This window comes from Ctenopharyngodon idella, chromosome 16 (assembly GCF_019924925.1).
Source record: "Ctenopharyngodon idella isolate HZGC_01 chromosome 16, HZGC01, whole genome shotgun sequence".
Lineage (NCBI taxonomy): Eukaryota > Metazoa > Chordata > Actinopteri > Cypriniformes > Xenocyprididae > Ctenopharyngodon > Ctenopharyngodon idella.
In genome coordinates, this window is record NC_067235.1 from 34604484 (window position 1) to 34632021 (window position 27538).

Below are 27538 nucleotides of genomic sequence, written 5' to 3' on the forward strand. Positions count from 1 at the left end.
TAAATTGCATTTAAAAATAGTTGCCAAATGTATGCTACTATTACAATAGTTCAAATGAAGATGCATCAGCTAAAAGCAATATATTACACTAATAAAGAGACATAGCACACTGTCACTGTATATTGCCTCTTGCAAGTTGTTTTGCATGCATTACTATTTAAAATGTGTGCAATGCACCAGGCAAAAGCAATGCTTTATTCTAATAAACACTGGCACAACACACATTGCATTTTGCAAAAAAGTTGCATTTTTATGCATTGACGTGTTTGCAGTGCATCTACTGAAACTGATGCATCAGTTTGTGTTTTGCATTATCATAATCAGTCCATTCCAGCACTTCATTAAAAGTGGGAGAGTGTCCAATTTATCTATGTATAGCCCCCCCTAAGGTACATTTAATCAACGATGGGATTTTAGAGGGAGTCTTCCGCCATCTGTAGGTTATAGGACCACTTCTGTTCCATACAGACTAAGCACTCCCTCTCCTCCTCTCTCACACTCTCTCTCACACACACACACACACACACACGCACACGCACACACACTTCTCTCTCTCTCTAACAAATCTAATACTCACACATGCACACGTATGCATGCAGACATTCAGATAAGAGCTTGGGTTTCTTTGGAAAATATTTGTTGACAGCTAAAGATTATACTAATCAGAACGACAGAGACTTGTAATATATACAAATTGCAGATGTTTTCTATAGCAGGGCTTGAAAGCATCAACAGTGTGAACACATAGAGGTCAGTGAAGAGCTGTCCATGGTGCTGAATTAATTACTCCACAATATAGATTGCAGAACATCCTGTTAAAGGAACAGTTCATCACCAAAATCATTTACTCGCCATCAGTGACACAAAGTGTGATGATGCTTCATACTGCAACCACTGCTAGTGTTCCTTACAACCAACATTTATGGCTTTTAAAAAGAACAACAATGACAAAATCATACAATATGTGTGAGAAACAGCCTAAAATGCAAATCATTATTCACTATAAATGATTCATCTCATCCTCAGGAGACTCTTTGTGCTTAGAATATTAACATTTTGGCTTGGCCTGACATCAAAAGAATAAAAGGTTTTCAATTTATATGATTTAAGCAAAATGCACATTTTATGAGCGAATTAACTACTCGTCTCATCAAGCATATATAATCAGCAATGATACGTGATAAAATACACCGATCAGGCATAACATTATGAGCACTGACAGGTGAAGTGAATAACACTGATGATCTCTTCATCACGGCACCTGTTAGTGGGTGGATATATTAGGCAGCAAGTGAACAAATTTGATGTTTAGAAGCAGGAAAAATGGGCAAGCGTAAGGATTTGAGGGAGTTTGACAAGGGCCAAATTGTGATGGCTAGACGACTGGGTCAGAGCATCTCCAAAACTGCAGCTCTTGTGGGGTGTTCCCGGTCTGCAGTGGTCAGTATCTATCAAAAGTGCTCCAAGGAAGGAACAGTGGTGAACCGGCGTCATGGGCGGCCGAGGCTCATTGATGCACGTGGGAAACGAAGGCTGACCCGTGTGGTCCAATCCAACAGACGAGCTACTGTAGCTCAAATTGCTCAAGAAGTTAATGCTGGTTCTGATAGAAAGGTGTCAGAATACACACTGCATCAGTTTGTTGTGTATGGAGCTGCATAGACACAGACCAGTCAGGGTGCCCATGCTGACCCCTGTCCACCGCTGAAAGAGACAACAGTGGACACGTGAACATCAGAACTGGACCACGGAGCAATGGAAGAAGGTGGCCTGGTCTGATGAATCACGTTTTCTTTTACATCACGTGGATGGCCGGGTGCGTCTGGGGAACACATGGCACCAGGATGCACTATGGGAAGAAGGCGAGCCGGCGGAGGCAGTGTGATGCTTTGGGCAATGTTCTGCTGGGAAACCTTGGGTCCTGCCATCCATGTGGATGTTACTTTGACACGTACCACCTACCTAAGCATTGTTGCAGACCATGTACACCCTTTCATGGAAACGGTATTCCCTGGTATCTGTGGCCTTTTTCAGCAGGAAAATGCTCCTGCCACAAAGCAAAAATGGTTCAGGAATGGTTTGAGGAGCACAACAACGAGTTTGAGGTGTTGACTTGGCCTCCAAATTCCCAGAATCTCAATTCAATCGAGCATCTGTGGGATGTGCTGAACAAGTCTGATCCATGGAGGCTCCACCTCGCAACTTACAGGATTTAAAGGATCTGCTGCTAACATCTTGGTGCAGATACCACAGCACACCTTCAGGGGTCTAGAGGAGTCCATGCCTCGATGGGTCAGGGCTGTTTTGGCAGCAAACACAATATTAGGAAGGTGGTCATAATGTTATGTCTGATCGGTGTATAAAACTACTGACTAAAAAAAACGTGAGTTCACTCTTCTGCAAATTAATAGTGATACAACCAATAGGAGTTGAGGTAAAGATAGAACATAAACTTTGTAAATGCAATTTAAAAATGCATTTGGGCAACTGTTTTGGTGTAATTTCCATTTCTCTTTTCTAAATAAAGTTGAAATCACGCTGATTTGTTGCTTCTACAGAAGAATTTACCATTGCTTATCAACAACAGAGATTGAAAGTGTATGTGTTATCTTTAAAACATAGGATTTTTAAAGGAGACTTATATGCCTTTTCTCATTATGTTTTTTGAGCTCTACTAGAACAGGTTTTCCTGCTTGAATGTTGATTATTTTCCTCATATTCTTCATTGTTCAGCTCCTCTCTTCCCAGTCTGTCAGTAACGCTCTGTTTAGTTCCTGTCTCTATGAAGCCCCTCCTTCTGAAAAGCACAATGTGCTCTGATTGGTCGGCTGGAGCAGTGTGTTGTGATTGGTGTTTGGGAAATGTCCCGCCCCTTACCATAACCGCCAGTTTCAACACACTACTAACTAACTCAACCAGGCCCCGCCCCTTTATTCTGCATATGAATTATTTAAATGAGGAATATTGTGAAGAAAACTCAAGACTACAATGGAGGCGTTTCAGGGAGTTCAGAAACAGATATAGAGAATAACTCCCGCTGGAGGGACTTTGCAGAGCTTTTTTTTATGCTCAAACAGCAACATTACACACTAAAGAACGCAACATTAATCATATTGCATGACATGAGAACACTAGACTAATCTACTCTTGTGCTGCTGCTAGGTGACAAACATCTTGATGTTCACTTTAAATCAGCTGAGAAAACTAAGACAAAGCCTTTCTATACATTCTGATACGCTGAAAGCGGCACATCCCGTGCAGCTCACGCTCCAGCCGAGGATTATCCCACACACTGCAACACAGCAGCACTGCAATAACATCTATATGATACATGGTCATGAATGCAAAGCATGCTGCTTTTCTATGATTTATTTCTAGAGCAACCCATCTGTCCATTGATTTAGTGGAGGCCAGCAAAGCTGCTACTCGCTGAAAAACTGGCTCGCTGTCAAAATGCTTGTCTCATATCAATACAACTGAAAATAGATATATAAATTGCATTGTTGGGGGTAACGTGTTACACAATCAGATTCTTTTTTCCAAGCGTCGCTTGTTAGATTTGCACCACAGCGTGCATTTTCTGATTAAAGTGGCTGAAAACTGTGTTGGGATTAATATGGGCATATTTACGGTGTGTAAGAGCATGATGGGAAATAAAGTTCTAGAGTGTGAGAGACATGCACAGCGGGACAAACATTTCTTTCAGCTCACCCTGAGATTCATGTTTTAGAAATGTCAAAATACTGCTGGTAAGCAAAAATAAATCCGGGCATTTTAACAGAATCGGGTTATACTGTATTTGTAGTGAACAAAATGGCAGAATTGGGGGGTTGCGTCAGAGCAGCGGGGGATTTGCTCTGCCCTGGAGCTCGAGGTACGGACTCTATGAACTTCGCCAATGCAATTTCATGGTACGGTCTATATATGACTGCGTGCAAACATGTCTGTGGGTAACACTCGACCACAGCAAAAAATAGCACTTCTGATGAGCAAAACACCTCGATTCTGGAGCAGAGAGAGTCTCGGTCAGACTACATAACTGAGTGTGTTCCCGTCTACAAATGTAACGGATTTAATCAATTATAATATAATGTAATATTATATAATATTTAACAGACAGGGGGGGGAAATAAATCCACTGCAGGTTTTTTGGAGTCTCTAATAATACAATATAATACAATATAATATAATCTAATAATAATCAATTTAATGCTTTTAGGAGTCATTCATTTTTAAAAAGTCATGTAACGAAATAACAACATATAATATAACATAACATAACTCGCCATGACACAACACATAACGACATAATATAACATAAAACATAACATATAACATAACATAACATAAATCCAATGAATGGGTCAAAGTGTTACGGTTTAGGTTGCTGTAGAGATGAAGCTTACACAGACTTCTACAAAATAGGGTTATTTATTCAATGAAGGAGAGAATAATGGCGGGTCAGGAGCCTCGGGCGGCCATGGCGGGTCAGGAGCCTCGGGCGGCCATGGCGGGTCAGGAGCCTCGGGCGGCCATGGCGGGTCAGAGGCCGTGGGCGGCCATGGCGGGTCAGGAGCCTCGGGCGGCCATGGCGGGTCAGGAGCCTCGGGCGGCCATGGCGGGTCAGGAGCCTCGGGCGGCCATGGCGGGTCAGGAGCCTCGGGCGGCCATGGAGGGTCAGGAGCCTCGGGCGGCCATGGAGGGTCAGGAGCCTCGGGCGGCCATGGAGGGTCAGGAGCCTCGGGCGGCCATGGCGGGGCGGCTATGGCGGGTCAGCCCCACCCATAAGTTCCCCACCCACGGGTATATGGCTCCCCCCCAAAAAAATTTCTTTGGGCGAATCCGTGGTGGTAAAAATGGATTCGTGGACAGGAACGTTTTGGTGGGCTGGAGCAGGCTCGTGGAAGGCTGGAGCAACTGGTTCCGCCCAAAAGTCAATAAGTCAATCGGCCTCCCTTGGTGAGAGCTCAGGCTGGGCGGCAGGCTTCAACGGAGGCTCTGGTGAGGCAGCGGCCATCCTCTTAGGCCGTCTGGGCCTCGTGGTGGCCCTCCTTTTGGGCAGTTTGGGCTTTGGGTCAGGCAGGACCACAGGGGAATACCCACTGGAGGGGTATGTGGAGGAAACCGGCGGCTGGTAAACTGGCCAGGCCGCCTGTGTTTCTGAGGGGGCCGGACGAGGGAGATACGATTTTTTCTGAACCTCTTCGATTTCGAACTCGGAACCATTTAAAAAGAGAATCAGATTAATAGACTCGACTAGGGAAAAGAAAAATGCAGGTTCAATATAACGGATCGTATCCTCGTCCAGACCCCTCAGAAAACAGGTGTTAAGTATAGCATCTGGCCAGTTCACCTTGCAAGAAAGCTCAGCAAATTCCTCCACGTACCTCTCCAGCGGGCGACTGTCCTGCCTGAGGGTCCACAGACGGTCCCCTGCTGAGACCTTGGGTCTGCGGGTCTTCGGAGGCACCGGAACCAGGAATATACCCATTTTTCTTTTGTAGAAATCTAAACTGTTTGGTCTGTTCTTCTGTTACGGTTTAGGTTGCTGTAGAGATGAAGCTTACATGGACTTCTACAACATAGTGTTATTTATTCAACGAAGGAGAGAAACACAACCAAACACATCTAACTAACAATAAGAACAGACAAGGAGTGCTGGGAGTGAGTCCATTATAAAGGGTGTGCAGATGATGAAGTCCAGGTGCAGGTGATCAGTGATGATGGGGAGATGACGAGGAAGTGAGTGCAGGTGTGGAAACAAGGAGGATGTTAGGATATACGAAGGGAACTGTGACACAAAGACATGATGGGTCATTTTTATGTCCAAAGGCCTTAATAAAAATAAAAACAAAGATATGACATCCAAAGTATGTAAGGTAGTACAACTAACTCAACTAACTCTTTAATTGAATCCAAAAGGTTTTAAATATATTTTGCTTCATATAAAGGTATTTTAAAGATTTTTAAGTGTCAAAAGGTCATTCGGTTTAACCGTCCAAAGGCCAAAACAGCCATTTCATTTGTGATTAAAATATCTTTAAATGTAATAAATGTATATATTTTTTATTCTGGCATGATTTTATAACATCATATATCAACATAGTGCAAAATGGTATTAAAATTATGTGTAGAAGTCTTTGCTTTGTTACGAGAAAGAATGTCCGGAAAAATGAATTTCATTGATGTCATTCGGAGTAACCAATATAAAGGGACCATTTTGGATCAAGTCATAAAGTCAATATCATGTGACAGGATGTGACATCATTCAGACACCTGCAAAGGACCACATGGGCATGAAGTAACTAACTCTCTCTTAACTATTTGAAAAATGTATGTTTTCTCTTGCTCATACGCATGTCCCGAAACATCAGGTCATTCGGTGCAACCGCTATAAAACATGGAAAATGTTGTAATATTTTAAAAACTTGTACTAAATATAAAATGTTTGTGCTTTCGCTAGCTAGCTTCGCTTGGTCTCGTCTGACCAAATGATGAAAAACTCATCATTTGGTCATTCGGTAAAACCGAAATTTTGGTTAAACCGAAATACTTTTTTGGTGACAAATTTTGTCCATCTTGTAAAAAATTGATTATAAAAACCTCATAATCTTACTGTTAACACTTAATAAAACTTCTACATTAATTATATCTCCATTATGATTTTTTTTTACACTTTTAAAAACCTTATTCGTCAATGACACAAATACTTTTAGAGTCATTAAATAAAGTCATTTAAATTTATATAATATAATATAATATAATATAATATAATATAATATAATAATTAATGCTTTTTTGAGTCATTAATTTTTATAAAGTCATTTAAATGTAACATAACATAACATAACTCCAATGAATTCTTTTAGGAGTCATTAAACATTTTAATATAGTTATTTAATATAATATAATACAATATAATATATAGAATAAAATGACAATTTTGCCAATGCATTTTCATGGCACGACCTACAGTATATGGTTGCATGCAAACAAGTCTGTGGGAAACACTAGTCCACAGCAAAAAATAGCACTTCTGATGTGAAAAATATCTGCAAGCCAAGCAAAACACCTCGATTCTGGAGCAGAGAGTGTCTCGGTCAGACGAGAAGTGAGAAAATGCAGTGCAAAAGTTTTTTTTTTTCTAAAAGATGATTTTATGAGTATCGCAATATTATAACCTATTACATTCTGTCTGCCAATGAATATGCCAAAAAAAAAAAAAATAAATCTGAATAAGTGTGTCAAGAACCTGCATGAAAACAGATGCCCACACAGAAGTCATGCAAGTGTTTGCATCATTCATACTACATCTTGAACATGGTTGTTGGAGAAGTTAAACACACGGCCCCCGTGGGCTACATAACACTGTGAAAGAACGCTCTAGACTTGTTTCTGTCATCTTTAATACAGCTTTGAACATGACTGAGGTAGGATGCGCGCTGCCTGGACGTTTCAGGCTTTGATTTCCGCTTCATTAACATAGATTAAGAGAGAGAGAGGGAGTTATCCAGGGAAGCCGGGCTGGAGGTTCTGCCGCCGCTAACAATCTGCATTGGCCTCCCTGCCAACAATGGGCTCCATCTGAAGGTCTGGTTCAAAGATGAGAGCGAGCATTACAGAAGCTCATTAGCGATGCACTTTGCGAGGTCTCGTCTGCCCCCACGTTCTGCCTGCTGGCCAATTTAATAACTAGCCACTCTCACCTCATCTGATCCGCACCGCTTTCTGAATTCCAGGCAAGTCCCTCTTACAGTCCTTCCAATTTAGTCTGTTAACTGCTGAGGTGCTCCGTCCATTTCCACCCATCTGGAAGCTCTGATCTCGCAGTTCTATCAGCTGGTGAAGGTCGTTGAACATCTCTCAATGTTATTTCTTCTTGACAAAGAAATGTTGAGCTGCACTACATCCGAGATTGCCAGAGAAAACAATAAACTTTGAGTGAAAAGATTGTTTTTCTGAAATGTTTCTTATTTCAGAGTTTCAACCATTTTTAAAGTGAAGTGTGTAATTGTTGTTATTTTTTAGCCAAGGAGGTCTATCATACCTGGAGGACACATCCGTTTAGGGGTCTGGCAGTCACTCAGCTGGCTCCGGAGGTATGTGCAATTTGAAATCTGCCATCTTTGCTCATGGCCACTCAGTTCTGGGCAGGGATGTATATATATATATATATATATATATATATATATATATATATATATATATATATATATATATATAAGCATGCTAACATAACAAAACATAACTCACCATGACACAACACATAACGACATAAAACGTAACATAAAACATAACATAACTCGCCATGACACGACACATAACTACATAACATAACATAAAACATAACAACATAATATAACAAAACATAACACGACACATAACGACATACCATAACATAAATCATAACATAAAACATAGCATAATATAACAAAACATAACACGACATAAAACATAACATAACTCGCCAAGGCACGACACATAACGACATAACATAAAACATCATAACATAAAACATACAACAACATAACATAAAACATATCATAACAAAACATTACATATTACACGTAACATATTAATAACATAACATAACACAGCATAAAAAATATAAATTCACTGCATTATTTTAAGAGCCACACATGTATATATGGTAGAAAAGTATAATTATTCAAATAAAATGTGAAAAATATATAATATAATACAACAATATTGTATACATATACATATATATATATATATATATATATATATATATATACACACACACACACACACACACACAGAGAGAGAGAGAGAGAGAGAGAGAGAGAGAGAAAATGAAAATAAATTTGTAATATAATATAATATAGAGAGGGACAGCATAATATAGAGAGTCATACAAGAATGGGTAGTGGGTACGGATAAAATTGATATGTAGACAATTTTATTAAATTAAAAATTTAAATATAATATAAGCAATTATGTTGCTTGGATAAAAATATCAGAATACACAGCTAATTTTGAATAGTCGTGAACGGCGTAAAAAAAAAAGTTTTTTGGCACAGATGGTTAGTTATGTCATCTACCAACAGGGGACTAATTGACCTTGACCCCTCGGGTTTGACATGTCAGCTCCTGGTTCAGACAGTGGAGTGGAGTATCCAACCAGTGATAGATGGAGAAACGTTCAGGAAACCTAGTGAAGTACATACTGTTTTTTATTTGCAATTGAAATTGCAAATGTAATGGCAGTGCATAAAGTTTGGATCGCAGCATGAAAATAACAGACCATAATCACCACAACAAGTATTCGACACGATCATCTTGATGTCCCCCTCGAGAGGAGCCCGTTGGCCCTGGTCATCTAAACATGAGCGTCCAGCTGATGTGCCGCCCTAGAGCATGAAAGAAACACAGAGAAATGGAAGACTTCAGTGTGTTAATTCAGCAATAAATCACAGGGCGGCACACCGGGGGCTCGGCTGAGGGGAACGCACTGATTGAACACTCATTGACTTTGCTGCAGTCTCACCATGAATATTTTACAGTTTGCGAGAGAAGAGGTTATGGTATTACAAAACACTGGACTACAGAGTTACAGTCAGCTGTATATATTTGATGGGAAAAATGGGTAGTAGGTAGTTGACCAAAACATTTCATGTTTTACTTCAGGCGAATGTTATCGTGAAAGACATAAAACCAGACAAGAAGGTAAGACATTGTAAAAATAAAAAACTGGAGGCGAGTGAGCAAAAGAACAGCTTTATGATTATGATCTCTTGATGCATGAGACCAAGACTGTGCCACAACCTAGTGAGCTGCCTATGAAGGGAGCATATTCAAGTCTGAATATATGGAATGAAAGTTTGAATATATGGGATGAAAGTCTGAATATATGGAATGAAAGTTTGAATATATGGGATGAAAGTCTGAATATATGGAATGAAAGTTTGAATATATGGAATGAAAGTCTGAATATATAAGATGAAAGTGAATATATGGAATGAAAGTCTGAATATATGGGATGAAAGTCTGAATATATGGGATGAAAGTCTGAATATATGGAATGAAAGTCTGAATATATGGGATGAAAGTCTGAATATATGGAATGAAAGTCTGAATATATGGAATGAAAGTCTGAATATATGGAATGAAAGTCTGAATATATAAGATGAAAGTCTGAATATATGGAATGAAAGTTTGAATATATGAAATGAAAGTTTGAATATATGGAATGAAAGTCTGAATATATAAGATGAAAGTCTGAATATATGGAATGAAAGTCTGAATATATGGAATGAAAGTCTGAATATATGGAATGAAAGTCTAAATATATGGAATGAAAGTCTGAATATATGGGATGAAAGTCTGAATATATGGAATGAAAGTCTGAATATATAAGATGAAAGTCTGAATATATGGAATGAAAGTTTGAATATATGAAATGAAAGTTTGAATATATGGAATGAAAGTCTGAATATATAAGATGAAAGTCTGAATATATGGAATGAAAGTCTGAATATATGGAATGAAAGTCTGAATATATGGAATGAAAGTCTAAATATATGGAATGAAAGTCTAAATATATAAGATGAAAGTTTGAATATATGGAATGAAAGTTTGAATATATGGAATGAAAGTTTGAATATATGGAATGAAAGTTTGAATATATGGAATGAAAGTCTGAATATATAAAATGAAAGTCTGAATATATAAGATGAAAGTCTGAATATATGGAATGAAAGTCTGAATATATGGAATGAAAGTCTAAATATATGGAATGAAAGTCTGAATATATGGGATGAAAGTCTGAATATATGGAATGAAAGTCTGAATATATAAGATGAAAGTCTGAATATATGGAATGAAAGTTTGAATATATGAAATGAAAGTTTGAATATATGGAATGAAAGTCTGAATATATAAGATGAAAGTCTGAATATATGGAATGAAAGTCTGAATATATGGAATGAAAGTCTGAATATATGGAATGAAAGTCTAAATATATGGAATGAAAGTCTAAATATATAAGATGAAAGTTTGAATATATGGAATGAAAGTTTGAATATATGGAATGAAAGTCTGAATATATGGAATGAAAGTCTGAATATATGGAATGAAAGTCTGAATATATAAGATGAAAGTCTGAATATATGGAATGAAAGTCTGAATATATGGAATGAAAGTTTGAATATATGGAATGAAAGTTTGAATATATGGAATGAAAGTCTGAATATATAAGATGAAAGTCTGAATATATAAAATGAAAGTTTGAATATATGGAATGAAAGTCTGAATATATGGAATGAAAGTCTGAATATATGGAATGAAAGTCTGAATATATAAAATGAAAGTTTGAATATATGGAATGAAAGTTTATGTAAGTTTGAAATATATATATATCAGACCGTGAAAACATCATTGCATCAGGAAAGTGTGGACTGGGAGGAAGATCACGAGGGCTTAGGGTTTCATCAAATCAGTCACTAATGATGTTTCATATCAGTTAAGGTGCAGTAAGGCAGTAGACAGTAAGACAGCTCACTAGGTTTTGAAACGGAGCCAAAAGTAAGTCTATTTTCTCATATGGATATCCACTAGTGAACTTTTAGTAGAGGCGTCCCGTTTTATAGCGATAATATTTCAGAGACGCAAGACTCTTTTTGTAAGTGCTCTTACACTTGCCAAGGTGGTAAAGAGAATAACAGACTGGCAGAACAAACAAGGGAAATCATCCGTCTGCACATTTCCCACAACATCTTTGCTCTGCAGATAATTTTATTAGTCTTCGCTGGATTTTGGGGGGAGGTATTACATATTCTCCACAGATTTACTGCTAGGTATTTACTGAGCAGGCTCAGGTTAAGTGCTTCGCTCAAGGGCACAACAGCAGTATAATCCGTACAATATTACTATCAAAGCCCTAACCAGTTTTTTCTCTCACCAGGAGGCTTGGATTCTCATGAATTTGATCAGCTCATTCGGTCGGTTGGCCTGCATGCTCGCCTTTGCTTGACATTGCAGACTGTAAGCATGGAATAGCAACTAGATCTTTACATCTTGCAAAGAAAACCAATGCTAGTATGCTGTGGGAGAATTGCTATAGGTGGAAACTTTACCAGCTCAACTCAAAAGAGCCAATCCACATCCGCATCCTACTCTGGCCTGGCCGTTTCTCCTTCAATAAAAGTCTCGCTCCGAAGAGAACAAAGCAAGTTGGACTGATTCAATAAAAGCAAAAATAATAGCAAAAAAAAAAGAATTTATCTCCTCTCAGCAAGGCAAATCATTTGAACTATTATTTATGAAGTTGCTCACCAAACTTTGATATAAATCTCCAAAAATACATAAAAAATAACCTTTACACACACACGTTTCAGGTATTCCCTATGTTATAGGGACAAAATTTTGGGCTTTTTTTTTTTTGTCCCCATGAGGAACCATTGTTTGTGGAAAGTCCCATAAAACATGGAAACCCAACATGTGTGTTTATGCATGTATGTGAGTGTTCGTGTGTGTGTGTGTGTGTGTGTGTGTGTGTGTGTATACTATATATGTACGTGTGCATTTATATGTGTGTGTGTGTGCGTGCATATGTGTTAATGCATACATGTGAGTGTGTGTATATGTGTGTGTACATATGTATGTGTGTGTGCGCATGTGTTTATATAGGTGTGTGCGTATGTATGTATATATATATATATATATATATGTGTGTGTGTGTGTGTGTGTGTGTGTGTGAGAATGTGTGTGCATGCATACATAGGTGTGTGTGTATATACGTGTGTATACGTGTGTGTCTGCATGTGTATGTGTATATATATATAGGTGTGTGTGCATATATGTGCGTGTGCGTGTGTATATTTGTTTGTGCATGTATGTGTGTGTGTGTGTGCATATAGGTAGTGTGTGTGTGTGTGTGTGTGTGTGTGTGTGTGTGTGTTTGTGCATGTGTGTGTATGTGTGTGTGTTTGTGCATGTGTGTGTATGTGTGTGCGTAACACTGTTCAAGTTTGGGGTCAACAACCTGTAATTGGAAATCAGGGTTATTCACCAAATATTGACTTCTTAATTCCTCTGAAGTTAAAACATTAGTACAGTAATGTTTAAAAATGCATATGAACTTTCTTTGAATTATTCTGGACTCTGAAACAGTGGCATGTTTATGTTATTTTGACTACTGCCATTTTTCTGCAAATAAATGCTCTAAATGACAATATTTTTATTTGAAATTTGGAAGAAATGTTTATAGAATAAAACAAAATGAAAAAATGAAAATTTTACTCAAACTCATACCTATAAATAGTAAATCCAGAGAAAATGATAATTTTGCATTGGCCTCTTAATTTTTAATTTCCAGAGCTCTCTCTCTCTAAATATATATAATATGTAGTGTGTGTGTGTGTGTGTGTGTGTGTGTTCGCTTCCAAAAACTCAGTATTGACTAAGAGCTTGACTCAATCCCTCCCTGTACAATACAATATCCCGCACCACCGTTAATCATTCAGCCAAGACAGGTGTCTGGATTTTGGTTCTAATTAGCGACCTAAAACAAGAGTCTGATTTATATGCAGTCATTGTAAGTCTTGTTTAACAGAGAAGGACCAGTCTAGCTTGTTAAATTCAGGTTCAAGGGCTCGCAAGGGCTGCTTTGTTGTATGAATGAGTCTGGATGCCCAAACATTTGATTTGCTCAGAACAATATAGAAAAAACATGTTTGAATAATGAAAGCGTATCTAGTTCAAACAGATGATAAACATACCAGGTATGAGCCGTATTGGAAAAGAGCAGACGTTTGCTGTATTGTGCCTTTGTTAGAAAGATACATGACTTGACGGGCCTCAGTAATTAAGGAGGGAAAACTCTTACAGCAAAAACTGGCAATTTTAAGACTGGACTAATCCCTTAAGCCTTTCTTTGCCATGCTACAGTTGATTTTAGACTCATTTATAATGATCTGTTCAAATCCATTTTTCCTCGTTAAAATCAAATGTTCTAGAGTCAAGTGCCTCACGGCCCCCGGGGCATTAAAAGTTGCACTGTAAATGCTATGGAAATTGAACAGTCAAGGTTAGTATCTCAAGAAAAGAAGCATAGGTTTGGTTTTCACTGCCCATCTATTCAGAGGGCTATCAGCTTTTATAATACATCAAAAGAGCAGAAGTACTCAACTGTGGAGACACTATGTAATAACTACAGACCTCAGGGCCGCCGAATGACGCACAATAACTATTCATTCAAGTTTTCCAGCTACTATTGACTCTAGGGATGGTGATTTAGTTAGCGCCAGTGAATCATTCTTCTTTCCCTTTTTGCGTCGGTTTTGAAGAGAAAGCGGTTTGTTTGGCAATTCAGCCACTGAAGAACATTAACAACAAATCTGACCCTCATAAAAGCCGGTATTGCTCCTCTACAGCGACATCCCAAAGGAATAAAAGGACTGTTGTGACATCTGTACAGCCGAAATCCACCAAGCCCGTTTAGCCCTGCGTGAATGCAGGTTAATGACTTCCATTGTGCTGTAATTGGCAAATAGTTGTTCGTTGTATAATTAGTGCCAATTAGTCTGTAATTACGGCGACTACACGCTCCTTGTGAGTTCGTATAGAAACTCATGTGCTCTAACTCACAGGATCATATCGCTATATTGACAAATCTTTATCGCATAATACAGCACACAATAAACGCTCCACACAGAGTGACAGCAGCACTGGGTTAAAAACACCCATTTGGCAACCCAGCGCTGGGTAAATATTGGACAGAACTTGCTGGGTTAAAGCAACCCAGCAGGTTGGCTTGCACACTTGAACCCAACTTCTGCTCATATTGACTAAGCCTAAACACTGGGGTAATTTTACCTCATTAACGGTTAATATTTCCATTTCCTAGCATAAAACGTTATTTATATATTTAATTTATACTCTAAAAAATGCTGTCAAGTTTTGTTGTTTTTAACCCAGCGGTTGAGTTAAATGTTTGCCCAATGTGCTGGGCAGTTTTATTTAACTCAACTATTGTTTTAAAATGACTATATGTCTGGCTTAAAATGAACCCAAAATAGGTTGGAAATTAAAAACCAAACACATAATTTACTAGAGGCAACTTGAATATATTCAACTTAAGATTTTTTAATAAGCAATTTAATAAATGTTTATAGTTTAATTATTATTAAACATATTAATAAATGTTCATTTCCAACATACTTGGGTTAATTTTAAGCAAGCAATACAGTAATTTTTAAACAATAGCTGAGTTAAATAAAACTACCCAGCAGGTTTGGTCAAACATTTAACCCAACCGCTGGGTTAAAACAACCCAATTGCTGGGCTTGTCCATTTTCAACCCAACTCGGGTTGTTTTTAACCCAGCATTTTTTTTATTTTATTTTTTTTGTAGGCTATATAAATTATTTAATAATAATATATATTGGTAATTTAGGAAATAAATGGACTTTAAACAGTCTAAATTAAATATTTTTTTAAATAAAGTTAATTATCAACAACATAAAACATTTAGAAAGTGACAGGAGTGAGAGCAAACTCATGCTCTTCTGGCATCTGTGGCAAGAAAAGACCTGTATCAGAAAGGTTTGAACTGACAATATTCACGTATGCTGTGTTAAATAACAGCTTTATGACTCCTCTGTCGGACATTACAGTCTCACCTTCCGTTCAACGCGTCGCACGAGCGTCGCTCCCATAATAATCAATGATGTTTACGCTGTAAGTACGGCAGCGGTACCTGATTTTAAAGGGTTAGTTCACCCAAAAATGAAAATAATGTCATTTATTACTCACCCTCATGGCGTTCCACACCCGTAAGACCTTCGTTAATCTTCAGAACACAAATTAAGATATTTTTGATGAAATCCGATGGCTCAGTGAGGCCTGCAAAGCCTGCAATGACATTTCCTCTCTCAAGATCCATTAATGTACTAAAAACATATTTAAATCAGTTCATGTGAGTACAGTGGTTCAATATTAATATTATAAAGAGCACGAGAATATTTTTGGTGCGTCAAAAAAACAAAATAACGACTTATATAATTATGGCCGATTTCAAAACACTGCTTCATGAAGCTTCGGAGCGTTATGAATCAGCGGTTCGGAGCACCAAAGTCACATGATTTCAGCAGTTTGGCGGTTTGACACGCGATCCGAATCATGATTCGACACAAAAGATTCATAACGCTCTGAAGCTTCATGAAGCAGTGTTTTGAAATCGGCCATCACTATATAAGTCGTTATTTTGTTTTTTTGACGCACCAAAAATATTCTCGTCTCTTTATAATATTAATATTGAACCACTGTACTCACATGAACTGATTTAAATATGTTTTTAGTACCTTTATGGATCTTGAGAGAGGAAATGACGTTGTTCCCTATGTAGGCCTCACTGAGCCATCGGATTTCAACAAAAATATCTTAATTTGTGTTCTTAGTTTGTGTCTTACGGGTGTGGAACGACATGAGGGTGAGTAATAAATTACATTATTGTCATTTTTGGGTTAACTAACCCTTTAACCCTGGTTGTGTTGAAACGTGTGGCAGCAGTTGTTTGACGGGAGATGTCAATATGATGTTCAAAATGGCCGCAGATGTCGCGTCTCTCGCTCTGCCTGCAAAACAAGCCAACCAACAGACGTTGAATGATGTTAGTGGAACAAACAACAATAAATGTACCGGTGATTGAAACAAGTCATAGCTATACATTTTGTGTCTGTACTTATTTCATACACAAATGTATACAAACCTTAAAGTTATGGAGGAAGATCACCTCAGGAAGTTCTCTCTCAGGACAGCAGTTGATTACTATAACCAAAGACTGAGGCCAAATTTCAATCTCTGAGATTTTACAGACAAAGAGGTATATCATCTTCCACTGACTCTCGGCTCTTCTGTCATTCGCCTATTTTTTGCTCAAGCCTCACCGGATCCCTTGAAGAAGCTAATTTTGAAGTTTCATTTCAAGCTTCCATTCTTCATGCAAAAGAGCGCATGTCCCACCAAAAGTTTCGAGATGGACTTGGAATAACTCGACAAGCAGTAAGATAAAAGCAGCAAACACTACTCTAAATTTATTTCTGTCAGTAGCCCTTGACTTTATACAACAGAGAGGGATGGACGAGCTCAGAATGCTCTGTTATAAATAGCTGATGTATTTGAAGCGTCAGATGAAATGGCTCTTTGAGGACAGCGGATGAATCAGATCCAGTAGTGCGAAATAGAACGATCAGCGCTTCTGTTAAAAGCACCATTGCACACAACCTTCTCGACATTCATGGCAGGTCAGTTAACCTCTTATTAAGGATAATTATGACCCCAATTTCCTATAAGACAGTATAGCATGTGATGAGTATCCATGAAGCTGCTAATAAGACTCTGGAGATCGCGCTCAAATATTGGATCTCACTAGGGCACAAGATCAAGGTTACCCTTTCTTTTTGCCCGTGCATCACTTTCCTACAGTGTATTACTACACTTGAAGGTGAAGCGTTCTATTTTTTTCTATTTTAAGATCCTTGCTCTTAGAAATAGATTTGCTCTTTGCATTCCAACCAGTGGCAGAAGGAAGGGGTGTTTGGGGAAACCTGGAAAACTTAACACTATCTACAGGTCGAGTCCTCAGCAGAAAGCCATCTAACCTAACGACTGATTGGCTCCATCTCCTGTTGAAATTCCTCTACAGGCAAGTGTCATGGAGGAACGGAGCCCGATCCATGTGAACATGCGCTTACAGTCGATCTGCAGCAGTCTCAATCAATCCAGCAGCAGCTATCAGCTCTCATCACGGCGTCCTCCAGCCCTCTCAGCACACAGATAAGAGTGTCACACACTACAGGCCCATCTGCCCTGCAGTAATTACAGTCTGAGCTCCCTGATTTTCTCCATATCAGTCCATATACAGATGCATCGACCACACAAATAGCTTCCATTCTTCACCTGTGCAACCACACATAGAAACAAGGGTTAAGAGTGGCTTCTTACTTCTCATTCAGAAGTGTTCAACAACAGCAGACCCAACTTTCTACTCTTCCGCACAATTAAAGGTGCAATCAGTAAATTTTCTCATATTAAGAAAGTTTAAAGAACAGTCATTTTGAAAATATGTTCATGTACATGGGAACCAACAGGTTGTGATCATATGACCAGCCAAATATGACTAAATTTATCTCAGCAATCCCCATCAATATACAAGAACTCCAGACCAATCGGTCAGTATGACTAAAATACTGAGTGTATCTTTAAATTAATCTAAAAATATTCAACGGACGGACGGACGGGTGGGTGGACGAATGGATAGATAGAAGGAAGGATGGACGGGTGGATGGGTGGATTGGATGGAGGGATGGACAGACCGACGATGGATGGATGGACGGGTGGGTGGGTGGAGGAATGGATGGATGGATGGACGGATGGATGGACTGATGGAGAGGATGGATGGACGGGTGAGTAGATGCATGGATGATGGAGGGATGGATGACGGGTGGAGGGATGGCTGGATGGATGGATGGATGGATGGATGGACGGACGAACAGACATACAGACGGATGGATGGATGGATGGATGGATGGATGGATGGACGGATGGATAGGTAGAAGGAAGGATGGATGGGTGGATGGGTGGGTGGATTGGATGGAGGGATGGACAAACCGACGATGGATGGATGGACGGGTGGGTGGGTGGAGGAATGGATAGATGGATGGACGGATGGATGGACTGATGGAGAGGATGGATGGATGGGTGAGTAGATGGATGGATGATGGAGGTGTTGGACGACGGGTGGAGGAATGGATGGACGGATGGATGATGGATGGATGGATGGATGGATGGATGGATGGATGGATGGATGGACAGACGGATGGATGGATGGACGGACGGGTGGAGGGATGGATAGTTGGATGGACCGACAGATGGATGGATAGACGGACGGGTGGAGGGATGGATGGACGGATGGATGGACTGATGGATGGACAGATGGGTGTAGGGGATGGATGGATGGGTGAGTGGATGGATGGATGTTCGAGGAACAGATGGACGGACGGATGAGTGGAGGGATGGATGACGGGTGGAGGGATGGATGGATGGATGGATGGACGGGTGGGTAGAGGGATAGTTGGATGGATGGATGGATGGATGGATGGATGGATGGATGGATGGATGGATGGTGGATGGATGGTGGGGTGGGTAGAGGGATAGTTGGATGGATGGATGGGTGGAGGGATAGTTGGATGGACGGGTTGGTGGAGGGATAGTTGGATGGACGGGTTGGTGGAGGGATAGTTGGATGGACGGACGGAGGGGTGGATGGACGGGTGGGCGGAGGGATAGTTGGATGGACGGACGGACGGACAGACGGACGGGTGGAGGGATGGATGGACGGATGGATGGACTGATGGATGGACAGATGGGTGTAGGGGATGGATGGATGGGTGAGTGGATGGATGGGTGAGTGGATGGATGGATGTTCGAGGAACAGATGGACGGACGGATGAGTGGAGGGATGGTTGACGGGTGGAGGGATGGATGGATGGATGGATGGATGGATGGATGGATGGATGGACGGGTGGGTAGAGGGATAGTTGGATGGATGGATGGATGGATGAATGGATGGATGGATGGATGGTGGATGGATGGATGGATGGTGGATGGATGGACGGGTGGGTAGAGGGATAGTTGGATGGATGGATGGATGGGTGGAGGGATAGTTGGATGGACGGGTTGGTGGAGGGATAGTTGGATGGACGGACGGAGGGGTGGATGGACGGGTGGGCGGAGGGATAGTTGGATGGACGGACGGACGGACAGACGGATGGATGAATGGATGGATGGATGGATGGTGGATGGATGGACGGGTGGGTAGAGGGATAGTTGGATGGATGGATGGATGGGTGGAGGGATAGTTGGATGGACGGGTTGGTGGAGGGATAGTTGGATGGACGGACGGAGGGGTGGATGGACGGGTGGGCGGAGGGATAGTTGGATGGACGGACGGACGGACAGACGGATGGATGATAGATGGACGGATGAATGCGTCCTCTTTATATGTCTTTGCTTCTTTAAGTACAAAACCAATAATTAAGTGAAATCTAAATCAGAATCAGAATCATTCCATTCCTTACAATCCCTAATACAAACGGACTGTCATTGGATTGCAGCTGTGCTTTTGTGTCTAGGGGCAGGTGAAATGCATACTTAAAGCAAGGTAATTAAGAGCCGGGCACTACGCTCCCCTGAGCTGCTGGCATTAACGAGGTATCAGCCGGACTACTGTAATTTACCTGTGTGCAACCACTGTGACAGAGCTGCAGTCCAGAAGCAAAGCTGTTGCTTCAGAGAGTGACTCAATGTGAGCATCTGTCTGCCTAATGGTCTGTCTGCACTGTGAATATAGACCGCAGGAGCACATTTGAACTTTACTGATGCCTCATACCAGTGCCAAAGACAGTTTGGACGTTTTAGTCCAAAGGAAATTCATGTTCAGCTCCATTTGGTGTTAAACACGGCTTATGGAAAACCATTTATTACTTATAGTCAGTAGAATGTCTGTTGGGGAGCATCAAAATAAAGTGTTAGCAGATATTAAGTCTACTAATACTCTAACATGTAGTTACTTATAGTTAGTAGAACATCTAAAGTGGACTAAAGAGATAAAGTGTTCCCATTTTCTCATCTGAACTCTTTCTCAATGCTTGCAATGAAAGCGTCTGTTAGCAGGACATTATATACGAGCTGCATTACAACGTTCAACACTGTTGTGTTCCGCATGGCAGGATGGATGTGAAAATAACAGGTGTAATCGAATGATCTATACCGTGGCATGAAGTAAATCAGTGGGCTAATAATTTTACTGAAGGAGCTTCAAGATAAATAATAACATCAGATTAAACCTGTGCTGCATATTAATTATGGAAACAAGGGAGCCAGCCGGTAATTTTGGTGGGCGAAATGAATCACAATATATTCAATCAATTTTACGCAGAAGCTACAGGATTCGGTGCGGAGCTCCCAGGTGGAGACGGGGCGAGTGGCAGAATGCCAATTCAATCCCCAGATAGTGGACAGAGCTTTTGTACCCTTGGGCAGAGCATTCAGAGCGAGACTGCCAAGAGGGTGCGAAAGCACAAAGAAGCCAATAACCATCCTTTTCTTACTTGTACTGGGAAAAACACGAGGAATCCGTCTGGACCACCGTCTGAGCTGAAAGTAACACGAATACATGCCTTAGCCAAAGTACTGTGGGCATACCATGATGCATGCTATACTATAATACTATAATACTTTTATACATAACATGCATGTTTTCCAAGAGCACTACTCTCTAAAAAATGCTGGGTTAAAACAACCCAAACCCAGTGATTGGGTTAAATGTTTGCTGGGTAGTTTTATTTAACTCAAAATTACTAAATGGCTGACTTCAAATGAACCCAAAATTAAAAATCAGACACATAATTACTACAGGCAACAATAATAATCAAAAGGTGAACATTTATTAATAAGCAATTTAATAAATGTTTATTGTTTGATTATTATTCATCAAACATATTAATAAATGTTAATTTCCAACATACTTTGGGTTCATTTTAAGCAACAATACAGTAATTTTTAAACAATAGTTGAGTTAAATAAAACTACCCAGAAGGTTGGGTCAAACATTAAACCCAATCACTGGGTTAAAAACAACCCAATCGCTGGGATAAACAAACCAATCGCTGGATTAAAACAACCCATTCCCTGGGTTAAACAACCCAATCACCGGGATAAAACAACCCAATCACTGGGTTAAAACAACCCAATTAAAACAACCCATTCCCTGGGTTAAACAAACCAATCGCTGGGTTAAAACAACCCAGTTAAAACAACCCAATCGCTGGGTTAAAACAACCCAATTAAAACAACCCAATCGCTGGGTTAAAACAACCCATTCCCTGGATTAAAACAATCCATTCCCTGGGATAAAACAACCCATTCCCTGGGTTAAAACAACCCAATCTCTGGGTTAAAACAACCCATTCCCTGGGATAAAACAACCCATTCCCTGGGATAAAACAACCCATTCCCTGGGTTAAACAACCCAATCGCTGGGACAAAACAACCCAATCGCCGGGATAAAACAACCCAATCGCTGGGTTAAAACAACCCAATTGAAACAACCCATTCGCTGGGATAAAACAACCCAATCTCTGGGTTAAAACAACCCATTCCCTGGGTTAAACAACCCAATCGCTGGGACAAAACAACCCAATCGCCGGGATAAAACAACCCATTCCCTGGGTTAAACAACCCAATCACTGGGACAAAACAACCCAATCGCCGGGATAAAACAACCCAATCGCTGGGTTAAAACAACCCATTCCCTGGGTTAAACAACCCAATCGCTGGGTTAAACAACCCAATCGCTGGGTTAAAACAACCCATTCCCTGGATTAAAACAACCCATTCCCTGGGTTAAAACAACCCAATCTCTGGGTTAAAACAACCCATTCCCTGGGTTAAACAACACAATCGCTGGGACAAAACAACCCAATTGCCGGGATAAAACAACCCAATTGCCGGGATAAAACAACCCAATCGCTGGGTTAAAACAACCCATTCCCTGGATTAAAACAACCCATTCCCTGGGTTAAAACAACCCATTCCCTGGGTTAAACAACCCAATCACTGGGACAAAACAACCCAATCGCCGGGATAAAACAACCCAATCGCTGGGTTAAAACAACCCATTCCCTGGGTTAAACAACCCAATCGCTGGGTTAAACAACCCAATCGCTGGGTTAAAACAACCCATTCCCTGGATTAAAACAACCCATTCCCTGGGTTAAAACAACCCAATCTCTGGGTTAAAACAACCCAATCTCTGGGTTAAAACAACCCATTCCCTGGGTTAAACAACCCAATCGCTGGGACAAAACAACCCAATTGCCGGGATAAAACAACCCAATCGCTGGGTTAAAACAACCCAATCGCTGGGTTAAAACAACCCAATTAAAACAACCCATTCGCTGGATAAAACAACCCAATCTCTGGGTTAAAACAACCCATTCCCTGGGTTAAACAACCCAATCGCTGGGACAAAACAACCCAATCGCCGGGATAAAACAACCCATTCCCTGGGTTAAACAACCCAATCGCTGGGTTAAACAACCCAATCGCTGGGTTAAAACAACCCATTCCCTGGATTAAAACAACCCATTCCCTGGGTTAAAACAACCCAATCTCTGGGTTAAAACAACCCATTCCCTGGGTTAAACAACCCAATCGCTGGGACAAAACAACCCAATTGCCGGGATAAAACAACCCAATCGCTGGGTTAAAACAACCCAATCGCTGGGTTAAAACAACCCAATTAAAACAACCCATTCGCTGGGATAAAACAACCCAATCTCTGGGTTAAAACAACCCATTCCCTGGGTTAAACAACCCAATCGCTGGGACAAAACAACCCAATCGCCGGGATAAAACAACCCATTCCCTGGGTTAAACAACCCAATCGCCGGGACAAAACAACCCAATCGCCGGGATAAAACAACCCAATCGCCGGGTTAAAACAACCCATTCCCTGGGTTAAACAACCCAATCGCCGGGATAAAACAACCCAATCGCTGGGTTAAAACAACCCATTCCCTGGGTTAAACAACCCAATCGCCGGGATAAAACAACCCAATCGCCGGGATAAAACAACCCAATCGCTGGGTTAAAACAACCCATTCCCTGGGTTAAACAACCCAATCGCTGGGACAAAACAACCCAATCGCTGGGACAAAACAACCCAATCGCTGGGATAAAACAACCCATTCCCTGGATTAAACAACCCAATCGCTGGGATAAAACATCCCAACCACTGGGTTTGTCCATTTTCAACCCAACTTGGGTTGTTTTTAACCCAGCATTTTTTTAGTGTATAATAATTTAACAATATTTTGTTTAATTGCATGTATATAATAATAAAATAATATTGTTTTTTACTTGCATGTATATAATATAATAATATTTTATTTTATTTGCTTGCATGTCCATTTACCATGAACCAGTGTAATTTTAGTATCATTGATATACTATTGTAATTTTTGTTTGTTTTGAATTAGATATTATTGTTATATTTTATATTTTCATTTTAGTCATTTTATTTTTAAATACATTTTATATATATATTATATAAATTAGTTGAAATAAAATAAGTTTTTTTTAATATTTTATTTTATTTTATTTCAAGTGATGAATATGTTTTTATGGTTTTAGTTAATAATAACCCTGTCATGAACATGCACATTTTTCATTTAATTATTGAAATATGAATGTAAAATATCAGTTTTAGCTCAGCAGTGTTTGGGAATCTCAGTGATATTGTATCCACGGATCCAGTCAATCACTGGCTTTAGTCTTAAGTAAGTGTCGTGTAAAAGAGGCCGTTTAAGTGGCACATTTGCTTTAACACCCAGTGACTCTCCAGCCCTGCATTTTGTCACTCATACCGTGTTCAATCTCAGCAGGAACATCTGCTCGTGCAGCAGCAGTAATTGCAGAGTTCAAGGCCGGTCGACTGAATGAATTGACAGTGTTGCTATGGCACCAGCGCCGCTGCTGTATACCTGCTGAATGCACGTCTGATGCTGGCGGTCTTCGCTCGGCTCTGATACAGTGTGGAGAAAACAGGTGAAAGAGAGAAAGAGTAAAATCTAATCCGCCTGCCTTGTTCCCCGCGCGCCCCAGTCCCGCCGGTGGGGCATCCTGCTGCTCCGCGCTGTGTGGTAAAGGGACCTGCGAGGGTCTCCATGGAGATGAGTAATACGATTGTGCCGCCACATATTTGAGAAGAAGCCGGCGGTCACGGCCTCTGCTCCATCACGGCTCAGCGGAGAGGCCTGCTGTTATTCTGTTAGAATGAGGAGAGAATGATGAAACTCACAGAAAAGAGCTGTGGGAAAGTCATCAGTGCGACAAAATACCACGGTATTACTGTTCCTGGGACACTAGTATGATTGTACCATTTCTTTGAAATGACTGTGATACTGCGATGATATCAGATGGTACACTTATACTACTGCGGTACAAGAATTTCAGTGCATCTATCTGTATTTCATATTTATACTATCACTGTACCAAGTTGCTTTTACATGATACCATGGTGCTTTGAGATATGGTATTGTACCATGGTTTGTCAGGACATTTACCATAGTAGTATTTATTGGAAGGCTTTCTAAATACATGTCAGTACCATGGTATATGACACAAAGTACTGTAACAGTCCCATGGTGTAATAAAGGTAAAACTATGGTACTTTGATATCATGCACTCTGAAAAATGCTGGGCTAAACAACCCAAGTTGGGTTAAAAATGGACAAACCCAGCGGTTGGGTTAAATGTTTGCTGGGCAGTTTTATTTAACTCAACTATTGTTTAAAAATGACTATATGTCTGGCTTAAAATGAACCCAAAATATGTTGGAAATTAAAAATCAGACACATAATTACTAGAGGCAACAATAACAATCAAAAGGTGAACATTTATTAATAAGCAATTTGAAAATTGCTTATCGTTTAATTATTATTCAGTAAACTTATTCATAAATGTTCATTTATTAAACATTAATAAATGTTATTTTCTATTTCCATCTATTTTGGGTTCATTTTAAGCAAGCAGTACAGTAATTTTTAAACAATAGTTGAGTTAAATAAAACTACCCAGCAAACATTTAACCCAATCACTGGGTTTGTCCATTTTTAACCCAACTTGGGTTGTTTTTAACCCAGCATTTTTTAGAGTGTACTATTATTTTCATTATTTTTATGTTTCATTTTACATTATTATTTAATTAATTGCTTTTTATTAACTCACAAACCCCTGCCATATGGAAAACTCTTCTTTGAGAAACTACACTTCCCACAATTCAGCCCAAGAATTAAAATATAAAATAAAGCATTAGTTACACAGCTGATGCGCATCTTTCGCTCTCCATTCGCTGCAGAGGAACTAACAGCTTCCTGCGTCTGTCAGTATATGCGAAAGAAGAGAGAAAAATGAACATGAAATGCATCCACAATCACATGAACTAACGTATAATATCATAGTAACGACAGATAAAGACAACAAATACCAAAAAATGTTATTAATTTGCATTCAAAAATGCTCTGCACTTTCAAAACTCAATTTGTCTCAGCAGCAAATCATCATATCAGAATGATTTCTGAAGGATCATGTGACACTGAAGACTGGAGTAATGATGCTGAGAATTCAGCTTTGATCACAGGAATAAATTACACTTTACTATATATTCACATAGAAAACAGCTGATTTACATTGAAATAATATTTCACAATTTTTACTGTATTTAGTGAGCAGAAGAGACTTCTTTCAAAAAACAATCGTACTCTTTACAATTGCCTTAGAAACACACACACAGTTTGTTTTATAGATTACAAATCAATAGCAAATACGTGCAAGGGTTCACTTACAAGATTACAATGAGACAAGGGCCAGGCGGTGTCAAACACATCTGAATTGATGAAGCATGAAACTTGTTGCTGAGCTGCACTGCATTGCATATAATGAAAATGTAAAAATACAGAAAGTTTTCCTAAATGGGTAGGTTTAGGGGATAGGAATATACAGTTTGTACAGTATAAAAATATTTTGTGTGTGTGTGTGTGTGTGTGTGTGTGTGTGTGTGTGTGTGTGTGTGTCCAGATGTTGTGTGCACAGGGTCAGCTGGAGTCTGATTGAATCACTGTAGCTGCTGTGAATCCAGAGATATTAATAGAAGAGATGCTTTTGATCGACCAAACAGAAACTAGTCAAGAGCAAAACATTCCCATTTACGTCGAATGTCAAGCGAAACAAACTGGAAAACAGGTCTCATCACATCCGCTTGTTGGAGAAAGTGTTAACAGCAGTATGAACTGACGGAGATATTTATGGACTTTTAAGGTAATCAGCTGACTACAGCTAATTATTATTATCGTTGGCATTTTATTACATTTTAAAACCTGAATATTAGTGAGAAGAAGAGACTTTTAGACATCAACATGGACATCTTGGCATCTTGAGTTAAACAGCTCTATATTTAAAGTCACCATGAAATCAAATGGAATATTGCAGTGTTTATTATAAATGATTTATCCGTGCACATCACTTTTTTCCTGGTAATCATGAATCAGAATATCTTCTCCTCCCTCTTGCAGCGACATCTCTTCTCTGATGACGAGGGCGGGGCAACCTGTCACTCACATGAGATCCACCAATAGCAAACCACAACCATCCAATCAATGATTAAGCCCCGCCCTACATTTGTTCTTGTTCCAAAAGCCACTTCGCTACATCACAATAGGGAAAAAAAAAATAATGATTTTAACGAAACACATACAAAAGACCCAACCCGATTTTATGGCAATTCATGCGTATTTTACGAGGTTGCTAATTCGTAAGAATTTTTTGCTAAATCGTACGTATTTTACAAGTTGCCAAATTCGAATTAATTTGTATTAATGATGCCTAACCCCGCCCCTAAACCTACCCGTCACTGAGGTTTAGACAAATCGTATGAATTCATCGTTGTGCAAAT

General features: G+C 39.7%; 1 long non-coding RNA gene across 1 annotated transcript; it reads right to left on the reverse strand.

Moving 5' to 3' along the window:
* Nucleotides 1-24372: 24372 nt before the first annotated feature.
* On the reverse strand, nucleotides 24373-26646 carry LOC127496768 (uncharacterized). The gene is made up of 3 exons (XR_007925362.1): nucleotides 26433-26646; nucleotides 25908-25967; nucleotides 24373-24853 (listed from the first exon to the last, which is right to left on the reverse strand). It is a non-coding gene; the product is annotated as an uncharacterized LOC127496768 (long non-coding RNA).
* Between the last annotated feature and the right edge of the window lie 892 nt (nucleotides 26647-27538).